General features: G+C 44.3%; 1 protein-coding gene across 1 annotated transcript in view; it reads left to right on the top strand.

The window, feature by feature from the left end:
• The first annotated feature begins 1,807 nt into the window (after window positions 1–1,807).
• Window positions 1,808–20,604, top strand: part of LOC106561476 (platelet-activating factor receptor) — a 32,259-nt gene continuing 13,462 nt past the window's right edge. The window contains exon 1 of the mRNA XM_045714314.2: window positions 1,808–2,060. The gene's annotated coding sequence lies outside the window, so the exon portion shown is untranslated. The remainder of the gene's footprint in view (window positions 2,061–20,604) is intronic.

The raw sequence follows: 20,604 nt of genomic DNA, 5'->3' as shown, positions 1-20,604 counted from the left end.
ACCAAAACATCAGCGAGGAAGCATAGGAACTGAGAAGTGGTCTGTGGTCCCCACCTGCAGAACCACTCCTTTATTGGGGGTGTCTTGCTAATTGCCTATAATTTCCACCTGTTGTCTATTCCATTTGCACAACAGCATGTGAAATTTATTGTCAATCAGTGTTGCTTCCTAAGTGGACAGTTTGATTTCACAGAAGTGTGATTGACTTGGAGTTACATTGTGTTGTTTAAGTGTTCCCTTTATTTTTTTGAGCAGTGTATATACCAAAAGTAAGGTATATATATATATATATATATATACTATATACTATATATATATTGTGCCAGTCAAAAGTTTGTACACACCTACTTACTCAAGGATTTTTCTGTATTTTCTACATTGTAGAATAGTAGTGAAGACATCAAAACTATGAAATAACACATGCAATCATGTAGTAACCAAAACAGTGGTAAACAAATCAAATATATTTTAGATTCTTCAAAGTAGCCACTCTTTGCCTTGATGACAGCTTTGCACACTCTTGGCATTCTCTCAACCAACTTCATGAGGTAGTTTCGATTAACAGGTGTGCCTCGTTAACAGTGAATTGTGGAATTTCTTTCCTTAATGCATTTGAGCCAATCAGTTGTGTTGTGACAAGGTAGGCCTCACACAACGTCCTCCACAGCTCACAAGCATGACATCGGAGTTAATTAAACTGGCATTTTACATCAACTACCCCAGCATCTATCAACTTCAGCTCTGCCATCTCACTCATTGTGTACACCATTGACCCACTGTCAAGCATAGCGCCTAGAGTAACTTTGTTACCAACAATCACAGGCATGTAAAACAGGCTTTCGCTTCTTCCTTTCACATGTGTGTTCTGGTACACAACATCTCCAGTCATATTACTAGAGTCTTCGGCTGACATGTATAGAGATTTGGCATTGGGAGTATCCTCATCTTGACCTGTACTGCCTCCCTCAGAACACAGGTCGGCTAGTTTCCCTCAGCTGGACTGGATTGTGACAAAAGCCTGGGGCATGCATGTCTCGTGTGACCAGGAGTTAAACAGAGGAAGCACTGACGCACTCCCATGCAGTGAGACTGTGTTGAGTGCCTAATATCATTACAGACCCTGCAGGCCTATTCTCTGGGACGACGTTGAGACCTGGGGTTGTGTGCAGGGGGGTTGTGTTCACGGGAACCACTGTTTTGTCGCTGCACTTTCTCCATCATTAGTTCCAACATACCCATCATCTGGCCCATCATCATCTCACCTGGCTGCTGCTGTGCATGTTGAACCAAGGCAGGAGTTACGGAACTATGTGGAATGTGATCCTGTTGACTTTGAGTAGGAACAGGAGCAAAAGAGGAGTGTGAGGCATGACATTTTTCATTGTTAACTTGTTTGTGTGACACTGGAACTTTGTCGTGCAGAGCAGTGACATGACTTCAGTTGTGTAACGCAGCTTTGTTTCATTAAAATCCGAGCTACAATAAATGTGGCATCAGGATATGTGGTTTCCAGTTTGCACAAAGTCCAGTGTAGCTCCTTGAGGGCCATCGTGGTATCAGCTTGTGGGGGAATATACACAGCTGTGACTATAACCAAAGAGAATTATCTTGGGAGGTAATATGGTTGGCATTTGATTGTGAGGTAATTTAGGTTGGGTAAACAAAAGGACTTGAGTTTCTGTACGTTATCATAATCACACAGTGAGTAGTTAATCATATAAACGCCTTTCTTCTTCCCGGAGAGTTCTTTATTCCTGTCTGTGTGATGTACTGAGAACCCAGCTGCCTGTATGAACGGGGACAGTATATCCGGAGAGAGCCATGACTATGTGAAACAGAGTATGTTACAGTCCCTGATGTCTCTCTGGAAGGAGATCCTCTCCCTGAGCTCGTCTACTTTATTGTCCAGAGACTGAACATTAGCCAGTAATATACTCTGAAGTGGTGGACGGTGTGCCCAGCAGAATCTTGGAGCAGCCTCTGGAATAAGTTCAGTTGCCCTGGGGGGGTACGAACAAAGGATCCAATTCAGGAAAGTTGTATTCCTGGTCATAATTCTGGTGAGTTACCGCTGCTCTGATATCCAAAAGTTTTTTCTGGCTGTATGTAATAACACAAAAAGCGTTTTGGGCTAATGTAAGAAATAACACACAAAAAAATACTGCAAATTTGCTTAGGAGCTAGAGGTTGAGTTGTTTCGACTCAAAATATGAGTTGTTGACCTATAGTATTACTGTAAAGTTAACCTCCAATCAGATATCAGACCTACATGGTCTAGTCACAAGAGAACCTCCGTTTCTCAGAGGAGTGACAATGAGGGTTGGCAAGATCAACACAGAGAATGCTGAATTCCTAAGACAACACAGAGGACATTCTTGCATGCAGTTGATAAGAATAGTCTCTTTGGGGGCTGGTCTGCCCTACACACATACAGTGCATTCAGAAAGTATTCATACCTCTTGACTTATTCCACATGTTGTGTTACAGCCTGAATTCAAAATGTATTAAAAAAAATAAAAACACAATACAAAGTGAAAACATGTTTTTAGACATTTTTGCTAATTTATTGAAAATAAAACACAGAAATACACCCGAGTCAATACTTTGTAGAAGCGCCTTTGGCAGCGATTACAGCTGTGTCTTTCGGGATAAGTCTATTAAAGCTTTCCACACCTGGATTGTGCAACATTAGCTCATTATTCTTTGTAAAATTCTTCAAATTCTGTCAAATTGGTTGTTGATCATTGCTAGACATCCATTTTCAGGTCTTGCCATAGATTTTCAAGTAGATGTAAGTCAAAACTGTAACTCGGCCATTCAGGAACATTCATTGTCAACTTGATAAGCAACTCCAGTGTATATTTGGCCTTGTGTTTCAGGTCAGTGTTCTGCTGAAAGTCGAATTCATCTCTCAGTGTCTAGTGGAATGCAGACGGAACCAGGTTTTCCTCTAGGATTTTGCCTGTGCTTAGCTCCATTCCATTTATTTTTTATCCTGAAAAACTCCCAAGTCCTTAATGATTGCAAGCATACCCATAACATGATGCAGCCACCACCATGCTTGAAAATATGGAGAGTGGTACTCAGTAATGTGCTGTATTGGATTTGCCCCAAACACAACACTTCTTATTCAGGCCCCAAAATTAATTGCTTAGCAATTATTTTTTTCAGATTTACTTTAGAGCCTTGTTGCAAACAGGATGCATGTTTTGGAATATTTTTATTCCGTACAGTCGTCCTTCTTTTCACTCTGTAAATTGGGCTAGTATTGTCGAGTAACTACAACTGTTTTAAGGTCACCATTGGCCTAATGGTGAAATCCCTGAGCGGTTTCCTTCCTTTCCTGGCAACTGAGTTAGGAAGGACGCCTGTATCTTTGTAGTGAAGGGGGGAATTGATTGGGGTTGGGTTAAATGTGGAAGACACAATTAAGTTGTACAACTGATTAGGTGTCCTTTATTATAATTCTCATCTCCTCTCTTGTCATTAGCAAGCTGCCTGCTAATGAATTTTCTTATCTCCCAATTTCAATGGCCGCTATGATAAGGTTTTATTATTTTTAGTATTAGTATGCCCAACATCAGAAATGCAGAAAGGAGGGAAAATAGAGAAGAGAAGAAGATTGCCTGGGGAGGGAGGAGAGAATAGACTGACTCTGAAGTGGTGGAGGCTCGTCCATAACGGCCCTATCTATCTCCCTCTCTGTATGTGTGGAGGAGGATGGGAGTATTCACAGAGAGCTAAATGTAGAGATACAGAAACAAACAGGAGGAATGAGAGAACGAGGGAAATAAAGAGTAAAGAAAGGGATAGAACGTTAAAGAAGATAAGGGATAGAGAGAACAAGAACAGGCCTTGGTTAGAGAGAAAGACAACAGGCCTTGGTTAGAGAGAAAGACAACAGGCCTTGGTTAGAGAGAAAGACAACAGGCCTTGGTTAGAGAGAAAGACAACAGGCCTTGGTTAGAGAGAAAGACAATAGGCCTTGGATAGAGAGAAAGACAACAGGCCTTGGATAGAGAGAAAGACAACAGGCCTTGGTTAGAGAGAAAGACAACAGGCCTTGGTTAGAGAGAAAGACAACAGGCCTTGGTTAGAGAGAAAGACAACAGGCCTTGGATAGAGAGAAAGACAACAGGCCTTGGTTAGAGAGAAAGACAACAGGCCTTGGATAGAGAGAAAGACAACAGGCCTTGGTTAGAGAGAAAGACAACAGGCCTTGGATAGAGAGAAAGACAACAGGCCTTGGGATAGAGAGAAAGACAACAGGCCTTGGTTAGAGAGAAAGACAACAGACCTTGGTTAGAGAGTCACATTTTAAAGAGGGTGAATAGAAAAGAAAAAGGGAGAGAGAGATGCTTGTGGGAAACCAGGCCCTGGTCTGTTGCTACTGTTCCTTAGTTAAATTAATGTCCATGAGAGGGTGGTCTGGACAGTACCTCCCTCCTAACCATAGCTGTGGGAAGTAGGGGTGCAGCAACCCCTGAAAAATATGAATACAAAAATATATAATAAAAAAATGAAAAAATTATAACAATTATTATCTTCACAAAAGTAGTGCACTGGGCCTTTACTAGTCCTGTATTTCCGGACCAATATAGCCACCTGGTCTCATAGTTATGCCTACCCCTGAGTCCAGGTTGCAGTATACAAGTCTAGTCTCATAGCTACGCCTACCCCTGAGTCCAGGTTGCAGTATACCAGCCTGGTCTCATAGTTACGCCTAGCCCTGAGTCCAGGTTACAGTATACCAGCCTGATATCATAGTTACATCTAACCCTGAGTCAAGGTTGCAGCATACAAGCCTTATCCTGTACTATTTGTTATCATACCATGAATACCTTTAACAAACAGAGAGAGGAGTTGGCTAACACTTTGATCAGACCGATAGCGTCAATACATCAATGCAAAAAACTTTGCACTCAAACTTTTTTCATTATGTAACCCAACATTTTCTGTGGATATGTGTGCAACAGAAGTTCCACAATCACCTTTTGCTACTATTTCTGTCAAGTCTACATAAACAATTTGATGCATATGTTGGATAAATCACACCACACAGAACATAGAATGCACTGACACTGCCTCTGCAACACAATGCTGCAAGGAAAACGCAGCGTTCCATTGGAAATGAATGTACTTCTGGAGTACCAAAATGCAATGACGTTGTCGGAAAGCTCCAACAGACTGGGTAAGGCTGCTAGGCCTACTTTAATGACAACATTTCCATCTTTGAGGATCACGTCAGGTCGTTTTGATCTGAAGCCATATGAATATAGCTTGTATCAGCTGGTGAATGTCCTTATTATAAGACTGTCACAATTAAAGCTACAGTCTGGGATTGGTAGATACATTTTTGGTGCTCTGTTCATTAATTTGAGAGGGGTTAGCCTACTTTTCCCTATCCCTATCCCTCAGCGGTATACCAAAATAAGTGGTAGGGTGGCCATTTTGTTGTTTTTTTAATTGCAGACTATAGCTTAAGGAGTGATGTTCTTCCATAGTTTTATAGGACATACCACAGCTTCTTCTCATCAGGCCCGCGCTAAAACGTGTGGCGAGGCGCCATTTGACACAGCACTTTTCAATCAATCAGCCACAGCACTTTTGATCTAGTTTAATAAAATATATTGACGCAAAATGTTAAAAAGAGTGGCAAAGTTATGTTTTTTGGGGGGAACGATTTGCCTCACTCCTTCACGTCAGAGTGCTGTTGCAGGCTCATTGCCTGTCATGACCAATCAGATTAAAAGAAATCACATGTCGCGCGGCACAATGCTCAAGGCGCGCCCTCCACTTTCCTTCGGTATTTATTTAACCTCATGATAACACCACTCTTGATAGACACAAGCAAAAACTCTTACATAAATGTAGTAGGCTAATGAGCCTATACACCTCAACATTAGCGATCTGTATTGCTTGGAAACAAGACTATTCTTCAGTCTGATCAACTGTAACAAGAGCAGGCTAGTCTAGCTAGTCTACTATGCTCCCTGTCCCTCTGGCCAGGGTAAACAAACGGGTAATGTTGTGTATTTATATTCAAACTTGGGCTGACAATGGTACCTAGACTTTTTCAATCTAAAATTATTAACTGGAATTATCAATGAACATAGACTTTGAGTACACTATGCAAACCTGCATAAAAGCAAGCTCAGCCCTCTGAGTTTTATTGTCCAATCTTGTTGCTTTCTCTGTCTGTGCACAGGAAACCCCCTTTAAAAATGATTCATATTAAAGTACAAGGTTGCTCCAAGGCCAGGAGTTTTTCCAGGAGTTCTTTTTTTAAAACCATGTGACCTGATTAGAAAAGCTCTGGTCCCATCATAGCACATATTAAACCTTTTTACAACAGATTAATCATGTCATACTGTGTAGGGATCGGGATTTTACCCGGTTATGTTACAAGATCAGGAAAAACTACGGGCCCGAGAATCTTTTTTTTTGCCACACCACTTTGGGACCTGTGGTGCTGACCTTGAGGGTGACCTTGGCCTCCGGGAAGGCCATAGTGTCGGAAGACCTGCAAGAATAGTGTCTCAGCAACCTGGAGAGCGGTAGGTAGACCAGAGAGAGGAATAAAGTGCACCATCAGAAGGATCAGGCAGACCACCACCACAGTGAGGTTCCCGTTTTCTATCCTGGTAATCACATTTTACTCAGCAAATTAGATGTAGCCTATCACAGTGCCATCCGTTTTGTCACCAAAGCCCCATATTCTACCCACCACTGCGACCTGTATGCTCTCGTTGGCTGGCCCTCGCTTCATATTCGTTGACAAACCAACTGGCTCCAGGTCATCTATAAGTCTTTGCTAGGTAAAGCCCCGCCTTATCTCAGCTCACTGGTCACCATAGCAACACCCACCCATAGCACGCGCTCCAGCAGGTATATTTCACTGTTCATCCCCAAAGCCAACTCCGCCTTTGGCCGCCTTTCCTTCCAGTTCTATGCTGCCAATGACTGGAACTAATTGCAAAAATCACTGAAGCTGGAGACTTATATCTCCCTCACTAACTTTAAGCATCAGCTGTCAGAGCAGCTTATTGATCACTGCACCTGTACACAGCCCATCTGTAAATAGCCCACCCAACTACCTCATCCCATATTGTTATTTATTTTGGCTCTTTTGCACCCCAGTACCTCTACTTGCACATCATCATCTGCACATCTATCACTCCAGTGTTAATGCTAAATTGTAATTATTTCGCCACTATGGCCTATTTATTGCCTTACCTCCCTAATCTTACTACATTTGCACACACTGTATAATTTTTTTATTTTTTCTGTTGTTATTGACTGTACGTTTGTTTATCCCATGTGTAACTCTGTGTTTTTGTCGGACTGCTTTTCTTTATCTTGGACAGGTCGCAGTTGTAAATGAGAACTTGTTCTCAACTGGCCTACCTGGTGAAATAAAGGTTAAATAAATAAAAAAAGGTCTCTCCACCAGGAACCTCCCGCTCCGCCTGCCCTGCCAGAAGATGAGCTCCCAGTTTGTGGGGCCCTTCAAGGTCCTCCAGAGGGTTAATGAGGTAACTTACCAACTACCAGAGCTCACCCTATTTTCATGTTTCCCTCCTTATGCCGGTGGTTCTCTCCCGACATAATGGGAGTCAGCTTCAGTACCTGGTGGACTTGGAGGGGTACGGTCCAGAGGTGCGCTGTTGGGTTCCGGTGGCCGACATCCTGGTCCCCAACATTCTCCGGGATTTCCATCTCCTCCGTCCAGACTGGCCCACTCCTCGCCCTTGGGGCTGTCCTTCTGGCCACGTTGTCCTGCGGCTGGAGCCACGCGTTGGGGGGTGTACTGTCACGACCATGAGGGGCTCTGAGGTACTGGAACACATGGACAAAATAAATAATCTTTATAATCAAATAGATGTTTTATTGGTCACATACACATGGTTAGCAGATGTTATTGCAAGTCACTCCCCCTACTTCCGGGTAGTCGCACTTCGCTTCGCTCCACAGGTAATATTACATTTCATTACATTACAACGGTTTGATTTGTTTGATCTGAGCAATTTTTTCTTAGCTAGCTACATAGCCGTCTTTGTATCAAAGATAATTGTGTAGTTTAGAGTAATTATCGAGGTTAGCTAGCCAGCCGCGACGCGACGCCGTTGTCCAGACTCCAGACTTAGTCAACACACCTAGTCATCATCAAACCCACTGCTAGCTAGCCAACCTTTACTGACTAGCAGCACTGTAGAAACTATTACATTACAACGGAACGACTTGATTAGTGTAGTGCTAGCTAGCTACATAGCTGTCTTTGCTGTCTTTGTATCTAAGATAATTGTGTAGTTTAGAGTAATTATCGAGGTTAGCTAGCCAGCCGCGACGCGACGCCGTTGTCCAGACTCCAGACTTAGTCAACACACCTAGTCATCATCAAACCCACTGCTAGCTAGCCAACCTTTACTGACTAGCAGCACTGTAAAAACTAATACATTACAACGAAACGATTTTACTAGTGCAGTGTTAGTTGACTTTGTCATAGTTTGATAATTGTGTAGTTTGGAGTAATTATCGAGGTTAGCTAGCCAGCTATTTTCGTCCCCCGCGACGAAAATAGGTTACCTAGCCAGCTACACGTTCAAACAAAGTCAACAACGCAGCCACTGCTAGCTAGCCTACTTCACCAGCCAGCAGTACTGTATCATCTTCGTCATTTTAGTCAATAAAATTTTTCCAACGTAAGCTTAACTTTCTGAACATTCGAGAAGTGTAGTCCACTTGTCATTCCAATCTCCTTTGCATTAGCGTAGCCTCTTCTGTAGCCTGTCAACTATGTGTCTGTCTATCCCTGTTCTCTCCCCTCTGCACAGGCCACACAAACGCTTCACACCGCGTGGCCGCTGCCACTCTAACCTGGTGATCCCAGCGCGCACGACCCACGTGGAGTTCCAGGTCTCCGGCAGCCTCTGGAACTGCCGGTCTGCGGCCAACAAGGCAGAGTTCATCTCAGCCTATGCTACCCTCCAGCACCTCGACTTCTTGGCACTGACGGAAACATGGATTACCACAGATAACACTGCTACTCCTACTGCTCTCTCCTCGTCTGCCCACGTGTTCTCGCATACCCCGAGAGCATCTGGCCAGCGGGGTGGTGGCACTGGAATCCTCATCTCTCCCAAGTGGACATTCTCTCTTTCTCCCCTGACCCATCTGTCTATCTCCTCATTTGAATTCCATGCTGTCACAGTTACCAGCCCTTTCAAGCTTAACATCCTTATCATTTATCGCCCTCCAGGTTCCCTTGGAGAGTTCATCAATGAGCTTGACGTCTTGATAAGTTCCTTTCCTGAGGATGGCTCACCTCTCACAGTTCTGGGTGACTTTAACCTCCCCACGTCTACCTTTGACTCATTCCTCTCTGCCTCCTTCTTTCCACTCCTCTCCTCTTTTGACCTCACCCTCTCACCTTCCCCCCTACTCACAAGGCAAGCAATACGCTTGACCTCATCTTTACTAGATGCTGTTCGTCCACTAATCTCATTGCAACTCCCCTCCAAGTCTCCGACCACTACCTTGTATCCTTTTCCCTCTCGCTCTCATCCAACACTTCTCACTCTGCCCCTACTCGGATGGTATTGCGCCGTCCCAACCTTCGCTCTCTCTCTCCCGCTACTCTCTCCTCTTCCATCCTATCATCTCTTCCCTCTGCTCAAACTTTCTCCAACCTATCCCCTGATTCTGCCTCCTCAACCCTCCTCTCCTCCCTTTCTGCATCCTTTGATTCTCTATGTCCCCTATCCTCCAGGCCGGCTCGGTCCTCCCCTCCTGCTCCGTGGCTCGACGACTCATTGCGAGCTCACAGAACAGGGCTCCGGGCAGCCGAGCGGAAATGGAGGAAAACTCGCCTCCCTGCGGACCTGGCGTCCTTTCACTCCCTCCTCTCTACATTTTCCTCTTCTGTCTCTGCTGCTAAAGCCACTTTCTACCACTCTAAATTCCAAGCATCTGCCTCTAACCCTAGGAAGCTCTTTGCCACCTTCTCCTCCCTCCTGAATCCTCCTCCCCCTCCCCCCCCCCTCCTCCCTCTCTGCGGATGACTTCATCAACCATTTTGAAAAGAAGGTTGACGACATCCGATCCTCGTTTGCTAAGTCAAACGACACCGCTGGTCCTGCTCACACTGCCCTACCCTGTGCTTTGACCTCTTTCTCCCCTCTCTCTCCAGATGAAATCTCGCGTCTTGTGACGGCCGGCCGCCCAACAACCTGCCCGCTTGACCCTATCCCCTCCTCTCTTCTCCAGACCATTTCCGGAGACCTTCTCCCTTACCTCACCTCGCTCATCAATTCATCCTTGACCGCTGGCTACGTCCCTTCCGTCTTCAAGAGAGCAAGAGTTGCACCCCTTCTGAAAAAACCTACACTCGATCCCTCCGAAGTCAACAACTACAGACCGGTATCCCTTCTTTCTTTTCTCTCCAAAACTCTTGAGCGTGCCGTCCTTGGCCAGCTCTCCTGCTATCTCTCTCAGAATGACCTTCTTGATCCAAATCAGTCAGGTTTCAAGACTGGTCATTCAACTGAGACTGCTCTTCTCTGTGTCACGGAGGCTCTCCGCACTGCTAAAGCTAACTCTCTCTCCTCTGCTCTCATCCTCCTAGACCTATCTGCTGCCTTTGATACGGTGAACCATCAGATCCTCCTCTCCACCCTCTCCGAGTTGGGCATCTCCGGCGCGGCCCACGCTTGGATTGCGTCCTACCTGACAGGTCGCTCCTACCAAGTGGCGTGGCGAGAATCTGTCTCCGAACCACGTGCTCTCACCACTGGTGTCCCCCAGGGCTCTGTTCTAGGCCCTCTCCTATTCTCGCTATACACCAAGTCACTTGGCTCTGTCATATCCTCACATGGTCTCTCCTATCATTGCTATGCAGACGACACACAATTCATCTTCTCCTTTCCCCCTTCTGATAACCAGGTGGCGAATAGCATCTCTGCATGTCTGGCAGACATATCAGTGTGGATGACGGATCACCACCTCAAGCTGAACCTCGGCAAGACGGAGCTGCTCTTCCTCCCGGGGAAGGACTGCCCGTTCCATGATCTCGCCATCACGGTTGACAACACCATTGTGTCCTCCTCCCAGAGTGCCAAGAACCTTGGCGTGACCCTGGACAACACCCTGTCGTTCTCTACTAACATCAAGGCGGTGACCCGATCCTGTAGGTTCATGCTCTACAACATTCGCAGAGTACGACCCTGCCTCACACAGGAAGTGGCGCAGGTCCTAATCCAGGCACTTGTCATCTCCCGTCTGGATTACTGCAACTCGCTGTTGGCTGGGCTCCCTGCCTGTGCCATTAAACCCCTACAACTCATCCAGAACGCCATAGCCCGTCTGGTGTTCAACCTTCCCAAGTTCTCTCACGTCACCCCGCTCCTCCACTCTCTCCACTGGCTTCCTGTTGAAGCTCGCATCCGCTACAAGACCATGGTGCTTGCCTACGGAGCTGTGAGAGGAACGGCACCTCCGTACCTTCAGGCTCTGATCAGGCCCTACACCCAAACAAGGGCACTGCGTTCATCCACCTCTGGCCTGCTCGCCTCCCTACCTCTGAGGAAGCACAGTTCCCGCTCAGCCCAGTCAAAACTGTTCGCTGCTCTGGCACCCCAATGGTGGAACAAGCTCCCTCACGACGCCAGGACAGCGGAGTCAATCACCACCTTCCGGAGACACCTGAAACCCCACCTCTTTAAGGAATACCTAGGATAGGATAAAGTAATCCTTCTAACCCCCCCCCCCCCCCTTAAAAGATTTAGATGCACTATTGTAAGTGGTTGTTCCACTGGATATCATAAGGTGAATCCACCAATTTGTAAGTCACTCTGGATAAGAGCGTCTGCTAAATGACTTAAATGTAAATGTAAATGTAAGTGTACTGAAATGCTTATGCTTCTAGATCCGACAGTGCAGCAGTATCTAACAGGTAATATCTAACAATTCCACAACAAAACCTAATACACACAATCTAGTAAAGGAATGGGATGAGAATAAGTATAAAATATATGGATGAGCAGTGACCAGAGCGGCTAAGATGCAAAAGATATTAAAGAATAGATAGTGAAGGATACAGTATACATTATATACATATGAGATGAGTAATACGAGATATGGAAACATTCTTAAAGTGGCATTATTAAAATGACTAGTGTTCCATTTATTAAAGTGGCCAATGATATGAAGTTTGTAGGTAGACAGCAGCCTCTCTGTGCTAGTGGTGGCTGTTTAACAATCTGATGGCCTTGAGATTGAAGCTGTTTTCAATCTCTCTGTCCCAGCTCTGATGCACCTGTACTGACTTCACCTTCTGGATGGAAGTGGGGTGAACAGGTAGTGGCTCGGGTGGTTATTGTCCTTGATTTATATTTTTGTCATTCATGTGACATCAGTGCTTGTAGGTGTCCTGGAGGGCAGGTAGTTTGCGCCCGGTGATGCGTTGTGCAGACCGCACCACCCTCTGGAGGACCCTGCGGTTGTGGGCGGTGCAGCTGCTGTACCAGGCGGTGATACAGCCCGACAGGATGCTCTCCATTGTGCACCTGTAAAAGTTAGTGAGGGTTTTCGGCGACAAGCCACGTTTTTTCAGCCTCCTGGGAATGAAGTGGCGCTGTTGAGCCTTATTCACCACACTGTCTGTGTGTGTGGACCATATCAGTTTATCGGTGATGTACACAGAGGAACTTAAAACTTTCCACCTTCTCCACTGCTGTCCCATCGATGTGGATGGTGGGTGCTCCCTTTGCTGTTTCCTGAAGTCCACGACCATCTCTTTTGTTTTGCTGACATGGAGTGAGAGTTTATTTTCCTGACACCACACTCCGAGGGCCCTCATCTACTCCCTGTAAGCCGTCTCGTTGTTGTTGGTAATCAAGCCTACCACTGTATTGTCGTCTGCAAACCTGATGATTGAGTTGGAGGCGTGCACGGTCACGCAGTCGTGGGTGAACAGGGAGTACAGGAGAGGGCTGAGAACTCACTCTTGTGGGGACCCAGTGTTGAGGATCAGCGGAGTGGAGATGATGTTTCCTACCTTCACCACCTGGGGGCGGCCCGTCAGGAAGTCCAGTTGCACGGGGCGGTGTCGAGATCCAGGGTCTCAAGCTTAATGATGAGTTTGGGGGGGGTACTATGGTGTTGAATGCTGAGCTGTAGTCAATGAACAGCATTCTTACATAGGTATTCCTCTTGTCCAGATGGGATAGGGCATTGTACAGTGTGATGGCGATTGCATCGTCTGTGGACCTATTGGGGTGGTAAGCAAATTGCAGTGGGTCTAAGGTAACAGGTAGGGTGGAGGTGATATGATTCTTGATTAAGAATACTAAGGCCTAAACCCGACAAATATAAACAGTAGAAACTATCCTGATGAAAATTCTGTTTTTTTTTCAATCCAGTGGCGATTTTAGCATGTAAATCTTGGTGGGGCAAACCCCATTTTTTTTATGCATGCCAGCAAAGCCACAAAACAACACTAAACAATATATTAATTGCACTATAATGTTGACAAATGGTGCCCACAAATGTAATTTATGAAGCAGCATAAGACATTTTTGGACTCGGTTGGTGTGATGTGTTTGAACAGGAAAGTGGTGCAGCAGTCCTTCGAGGGCAAATTTTGTCATCAAAGAGAAAGATGCTGGATTTACAATTCCAAGTTGAATGACCGTTCAAAACGTATTTTCCCAGTTGCATGCTTGCAGTTAGCCACTATCACCGAGTCCTTTCAAACCACTCATTGTTGAATTTGCGATCTCCAAATTGTTGTGTAATGTTTATGTCCAATGGCTGATGAGCACCGATATACGTTTTATCTGTATTGTCTCTTCATTATTTATCTTCATATGACAAGGATTAAAAAGGATTTGTCAGTAGACTTGATTCATGAATCATGATGATGACTGCTAGCTAAGGTTGTGAAAGTAAGATGTTGACATGAAAAGTCCAATCAAAGCTACTGTACATATAACGTGATTTGACGTCATTTCTGTGGCTGATGACCTTGAGCCTTGTTGGAAGGGCACTTCTAATCTAAGTCTATGGCAGGACACAGGAGGGCTCACATTCTTGATGTCTCCCCTTACTAAAGGCAGGTGACATAGAGGGCCATGAGTGACAGAACACTGAGACAATCACAGTGCAATGCTGAGCCAATCACGGTGCAATTCTCCTATTTTCTGCTGGCCTGCCCCAACACCACAGAAAGCACTGAGCTAGGCTGAAACACCTGCATTTTTGAGCTACCTTTTTGTATGCTGCTTTTTTAATTCAATGATACATATATTTTTTGCATTGTTTACAAACTGATATGTAACATGTATTAATGCCAAAATAACATGCAAAACAGGCAAGCCCCCCCCCCAAAAAATACAAAAATATATATATAGATAAATATATATTTTTTTGTGAAAATAATGTGTGGCTCAAAACAGGTGGGGCTCTGCCCCAACTGCCCTGAGTGACGGGTCGCCACTGTTTCAATCACATCCATCTCTCCACTCCGCCTGTCTGCCTCCCTTTCTATCTCTTGTCATGGAAATTCTAACAAGTGACAGAGACTTCTTGTCATTTCTTCAAACAGTCATTTTTATTAATAAGAATTGCAATAATGAAGCTGGTCGGCTAAACACTCTTGAGTGTAGGACCGAGAGTTCAACAATACCAAAAATGCAGAAGTCTTATACAGTAGACCTAAAAATGCTTTGTCATGGCTGGTACCACCCTTCCTGTTAGAGCAGGGCAGCATAAACTATCGGATGTGTGAGATCATAATGCACAAACAAGTGATAACGCCAGTTCCGTTAGGCCCTTTTCTCAAGCCAGCCTCTGTTCTCTTCATATCTCCACACAGTTATTCCCTTGAAAGATACAAAAAGAACAGGATGGACTGATGAGCTGCAGTCACTCTCAAAGGCTCTTTGTCTTTGGCCACATGACCAAGTTTCTCAGAAGCAAAGATGATTAGAAACAATAACATGTCTATTCTATTCCTCAAGTTATCTCTATCTAGAGTCACACCATGTCCTTGACGATATACTCAGACCAGCTGCAGTGAGCTAGAGGGGAACCATCCTTTCTCAGAAGCACAGCATTGGTAGTTATGAAAATCTCTTACTATTATTAAATATATAATTGTTAACTATTAATATTAAACAAAGCAAGTAAAAAAAAAAATGTTCTCTCACAGTCTTCACTTGAGCTATTGCTAGAGAAGTGCAACATTGTATCAAATCATCACTGGGTTTGGCTGAAGCCTGTATCAACTAGCCTATTCCGGGCCCTCAGAGTTTCCTGTGCCAGTGAGCTTGGGACAGACAGCTGTATATAGGGGATCATCAGATCATGATATTTTGCTCGTTCACACCGATGCTTGGTGATTATCGAGGCCGGGAGTGTTGGAACGATTTTTCAAATACTGAGGAACTCGCAATGGATGTTAAAAAAACAGACTTTGTTGACTTGTGTGAGTCACTCAAGGACAACTGTGTGTGTGACCTTATATAAACTCAGCAAAAAAAGAAACGTCCTTTTTTCAGGACCCTGTCCTTCAAAGATATTTCATAAATATACAAATAACTTCACAGATCTTCATTGTAAAGGGTTTAAACACTGTTTCCCATGCTTGTTCAATGAACCATAAACAATTAATGAACATGCACCTGTGGAACAGTCATTAAGACACTAACACCTTACAGACGGTAGGCAATTAAGGTCACAGTTATGAAAAGTTAGGACACTAAAGAGGCCTTTCTACTGACTCTGTTAAACACCAAAAGAAAGATGCCCAGGGTCCCTGCTCATCTGCGTGAATATGCCTTAGGCATGCTGCAAGGAGGCATAAGAACTGCAGATGTGGCCAGGACAATAAATTGCAATGGCCGTACTGTGAGACGCCTAAGACAGAGCTACAGGGAGACAGGACGGACAGCTGATCGTCCTCGCAGTGGCAGACCATGTGTAACAACACCTGCACAGGATCGGTACATCCGAACATCACACCTGCGGGACAGGTACAGGATGGCAACAACAACTGCCAGAGTTACACCAGGAACGCACAATCCTTCTATCAGTGCTCAGACTGTCCGCAATAGGCTGAGAGAGGCTGGACTGAGGGCTTGTAGGCCTGTTGTAAGGCAGGTCCTCACCAGCCATCACCGGCAACAACGTCACCTATGGGCACAAACCCACCGTTGCTGGACCAGACAGGACTGGTAAAAAGTGCTCTTCACTGACGAATCGCAGTTTTGTCTCACCAGGGGTGATGGTCGGATTCACGTTTATCGTCGAAGGAATGAGCGTTACACCGAGGCCTGTACTCTGGAGCGGGATCGATTTGGAGGTGGAGGGTCTGTCATGGTCTGGGGCGGTGTGTCACAGCTTCATCAGACTGAGCTTGTTGTCAATGCATGCAATCTCAACACTGTGCGTTACAGGGAAGATATCCTCCTCCCTCATGTGGTACCCTTCCTGCAGGCCCGTCCTGACATGACCCTCCAGCATGACAATGCCACCAGCCATACTGCTCGTTCTGTGTGTGATTCCCTGCAAGACAGGAATATCAGTGTTCTGCCATGGCCAGCAAGGAGCCCGGATCTCAATCCCATTGAGCACGTCTGGGACCTGTTGAAATGTCCGGGAACTTGCAGGTGCCTTGGTGGAAGAGTGGGGTAACATCTCACAGCAAGAACTGGCAAATCTGGTGCAGTTCATAAATATTTACACATGTTAAGTTTGCTGAAAATAAACGCAGTTGACAGAGAGAGGACGTTTCTTTTTTTGCTGAGTTTAGATAGGCAGGTGTGTGCCTTTCCAAATCATGTCCAATCAATTGAATTTACCACAAGTGGACTCTAATCAAGTTGTAGAAACATCTCAAGGACGATCAATGGAAACAGGATGCACCTGAGCTCAATTTCGAGTCTCATAGCAAAAGTTCTGAATACTTATGTAAATAAGGTATTTGTGTGAACAGGCCGTGGCTCGGGTGGTTGATGTCCTTGATTTATATTTTTGTCATTCATGTGTCATCGGGTGCTGTCGGTGTCCTGCAGGGCAGGAAGTGGTATTTCTAGACTACAACGTTGCGCAAACCATAAACCTGGGCTGGCCCAACACTAATGAATTCTTAGACTATCAGGCACTTTTTCACAATACATTTTAAAGAGGGCAGGACAATTACAGAGGAAGCAACTCGAATTAACACTGCTAGCTTTTATTGGAAATTATAGATTGCAAACAGTGGAAAGAAATGTCATGCCAGATGTTCCAGATCTGGACAATTCGGTTCTGGAACGAAACAGTCCAAAACTGTGAGGTGCCAGGGTCTGGCTCAAATGAAGTAGCCTACTGGGTAAGACACTTTTGTGTACTGCAACTGTGGCTGACTGTATAATACCCATACTATCTAGCCTGCTTTTAAATATCGAATCGGGATTAGGGCCCCCAGGCCTAAGCGCCTTTATTATTGTTTTTGTGTTGTTGATGAAAACAGAGGAGAAGAGCATTCAACAACATGGTAAAAAAAATGCAGCACATATTCAGCTGTCCTATCATGCGTGCAATGATGTCTGAGGGGAAACAGTGTTTGTTATTTGTACTAAGTTATTTGTTGTTGTAATACACCAAATGGATGTGGCAGTTTCACCAATTAAGGATTCCAGATTAGAAGGTGGTAATTACTGTAGTAGTATAAGCCTAACAGTGTGCAGGCCTTTCTGTTATTTTCTAAAGATAACACTCCCTATCCACCGTAACTTAGGATCCTTAGTTGTTCAATTCTAAATACCACCAGGGGTGCACGTACTGCACGTGAACAATACTTGGGTTTTTCCATTGAAGTTGATGCTTGTTCAAACCTCTTGATATAGGGCAGGCTATGGGGGGTGATTCATGCCAGAATTAAGCCTTGTGAAGCTACTGATACCTCTCACCAAGTCACCGACCTAGCACCACAAAATACTGCCATAAATTAACATGGACTGTCAATGGAGACAAGTTTGTTTCTAAGGCAAACTACCGACACGTTCACGTCAAGCAACACATACACGTTATGTAGACGTGGTGTTCACATCGCATAACGTGTCACTGACACGTCACGTGTCAGTTTGAGTGTAAGTTTATTATGAATGATCTTACCATGAATGCCTTAACCTGTTGGGTCTAGGGGGCAGCATTTGCACGTCTGGATAAAAAAAATGTACCCGATTTAATCTGGTTACTAATCCTACCCAGTAACTAGAATATGCATATACTTATTATATATGGATAGAAAACACTCTAAAGTTTCCAAAACTGTTTGAATGGTGTCTGTGAGTATAACAGAACTCATTTGGCAGGCAAAACCCTGAGACATTTTCTGACAGGAAGTGGATACCTGATGTGTTGTATTGACTTTAAACCTATCCCATTGAAAAACACAGGGGTTTAGGAATATTTTGGCACTTCCTATTGCTTCCACTAGATGTCACCAGCCTTTACAAAGTGTTTTGAGTCTTCTGGAGGGAGATCTGACCGAACAAGAGCCATGGAACGGTGATGTCCCATTAGACACCTGGCGCGCTACTTCATGTTGGGTACCCTCGTTCCAATACGTTATAAAAGACTATGCATTCGTCCACCTTGAATATTATTCATGTTCTGGTTAAAAAAGGCCCTAATGATTTATGCTATACAACGTTTGACATGTTTGAACGAACGGAAATATATTTTTTCCCCTCGTTCATGACGAGAAGTCCGGCTGGCTTACATCATGTGCTAACGAGACGGAGATTTTTGGACATAAATGATGAGCTTTTTTGAACAAAACTACATTCGTTATGGACCTGTGATACCTGGAAGTGACATCTGATGAAGAGAATCAAAGGTAATGGATTATTTACATAGTATTTTCGATTTTAGATCTCCCCAACATGACGTCTAGTCTGTATCGCAACGCGTATTTTTCTGGGCACAGTGCTCAGATTATTGCAAAGTGTGATTTCCCAGTAAGGTTATTTTTAAATCTGGCAAGTTGATTGCGTTCAAAAGATGTAAATCTATAATTCTTTAAATGACAATATAATATTTTACCAATGTTTTCTAATTTTAATTATTTAATTTGTGACGCTGACTTGACTGCCGGTTATTGGAGGGAAACGATTTCCTCAACATCAATGCCATAGTAAAACGCTGTTTTTGTATATAAATATGAACTTGATAGAACTAAAAATGCATGCATTGTCTAACATAATGTCCTAGGAGTGTCATCTGATGGAGATTGTAAAAGGTTAGTGTATCATTTTAGCTGGTTTTATGGTTTTGGTGACCCTGTCTTTGACTTGACAAAACATTACACACAACTCTTGTAAATGTACTGTCCTAACATACTCTAAATTTATGCTTTCGCCGTAAAACCTTTTTGAAATCGTAAAACGTGGTTAGATTAAGGAGATGTTTATCTTTCAAATGGTGTAACATAGTTGTATTTTTGAAAAATTTGAATTTTGACATTTAGTTGGATTCAAATTTGCCGCTCTTGAAATGCACCTGCTGTTGATGGAGTGCACCACGGGTGGCACGCTAGCGTCCCACCTAGCCCCAAGAGGTTAAAAAGGTCTACATGTGTTACGCATCACATGTTACTTTAAGTGTCGCCCAGCGTGCTTTGCTCCACATCACCGGTGGGCGGAGCTACAGCTCGCCTATGATGAACTAATATTTACTCTCAATAGTCTTTTGTACAGCTGGAAGTGGCGGTTACTTAATGTGACCCAGTGGTTAGCCTTGAGATTTACTATTTGGAGAAACCCCTGGGCCAGTGTTGGTACTGGGGTCACCACCTTAACGGATGGTGACCCTAGCTAGGAGCACCAAGCTTTCCCAGGTCTAGCCTTCCTTTTGTCCTTCTTCCAAGTCAAGTCATTCGCCCGGATGTCGAAGCACTTGGTCCCCTTGATTCTTCTCCGGTGGCTCTCCTTTCTCTCATGCGCCCTGTCCATGTTCAGTCTCACCTTGATTGATAATAGAAATAAAATCAATTATATTTCATATTATTACAAATACATCTCATATATATCTCTTGGAAAGACAGAAAATAAATTAGCAGCAGAGAATCATTTTTACCTGGTCAAAAACCTCCACATCCTTCTCAGTCCGTGCCTGAAGGTGGTCTTGGAAGGCGTTCTGATCTGGTTAAACAACTTCCACCAGATCAGTTGGAGTATCAGTGAACTCAAAGTACGTCATACAAAAACAACAATAGAAAAACACTAAGTCAATCACACATTTTTTTATACTACAGTATATGCAGTAATGTTATATACAATTGCATTGTTTATGTCAGTAAACTGCTGCGGCTCCCCTCCGTAAAGCAGGTGATAGGGTGAGTACTCTAGAGGCCTGGACACTGCTGTGTTGTGTGCAAAGATAATTACCTTCAGATTGTCCTTCCACCATTCCTGGTACCCGTCAAGCGACTTGACCATGGCAGTCCCATTGGTCCATTCATCGAAACGTGGAGTCACCATACATCTACACATTCACATTATCTATAACTCACTGTACTAGCAGTGTCAATTTAGAAAAAAAACAAAGCTACAATGATTA

The sequence above is a fragment of the Salmo salar genome, chromosome 01 (genome assembly GCF_965601325.2).
Source record: "Salmo salar chromosome 01, fSalSal1, whole genome shotgun sequence".
NCBI lineage: Eukaryota > Metazoa > Chordata > Actinopteri > Salmoniformes > Salmonidae > Salmo > Salmo salar.
The sequence above is the reverse complement of the archived record's forward strand: the minus strand, read 5'-3'. Positions and strand labels throughout refer to the sequence as shown.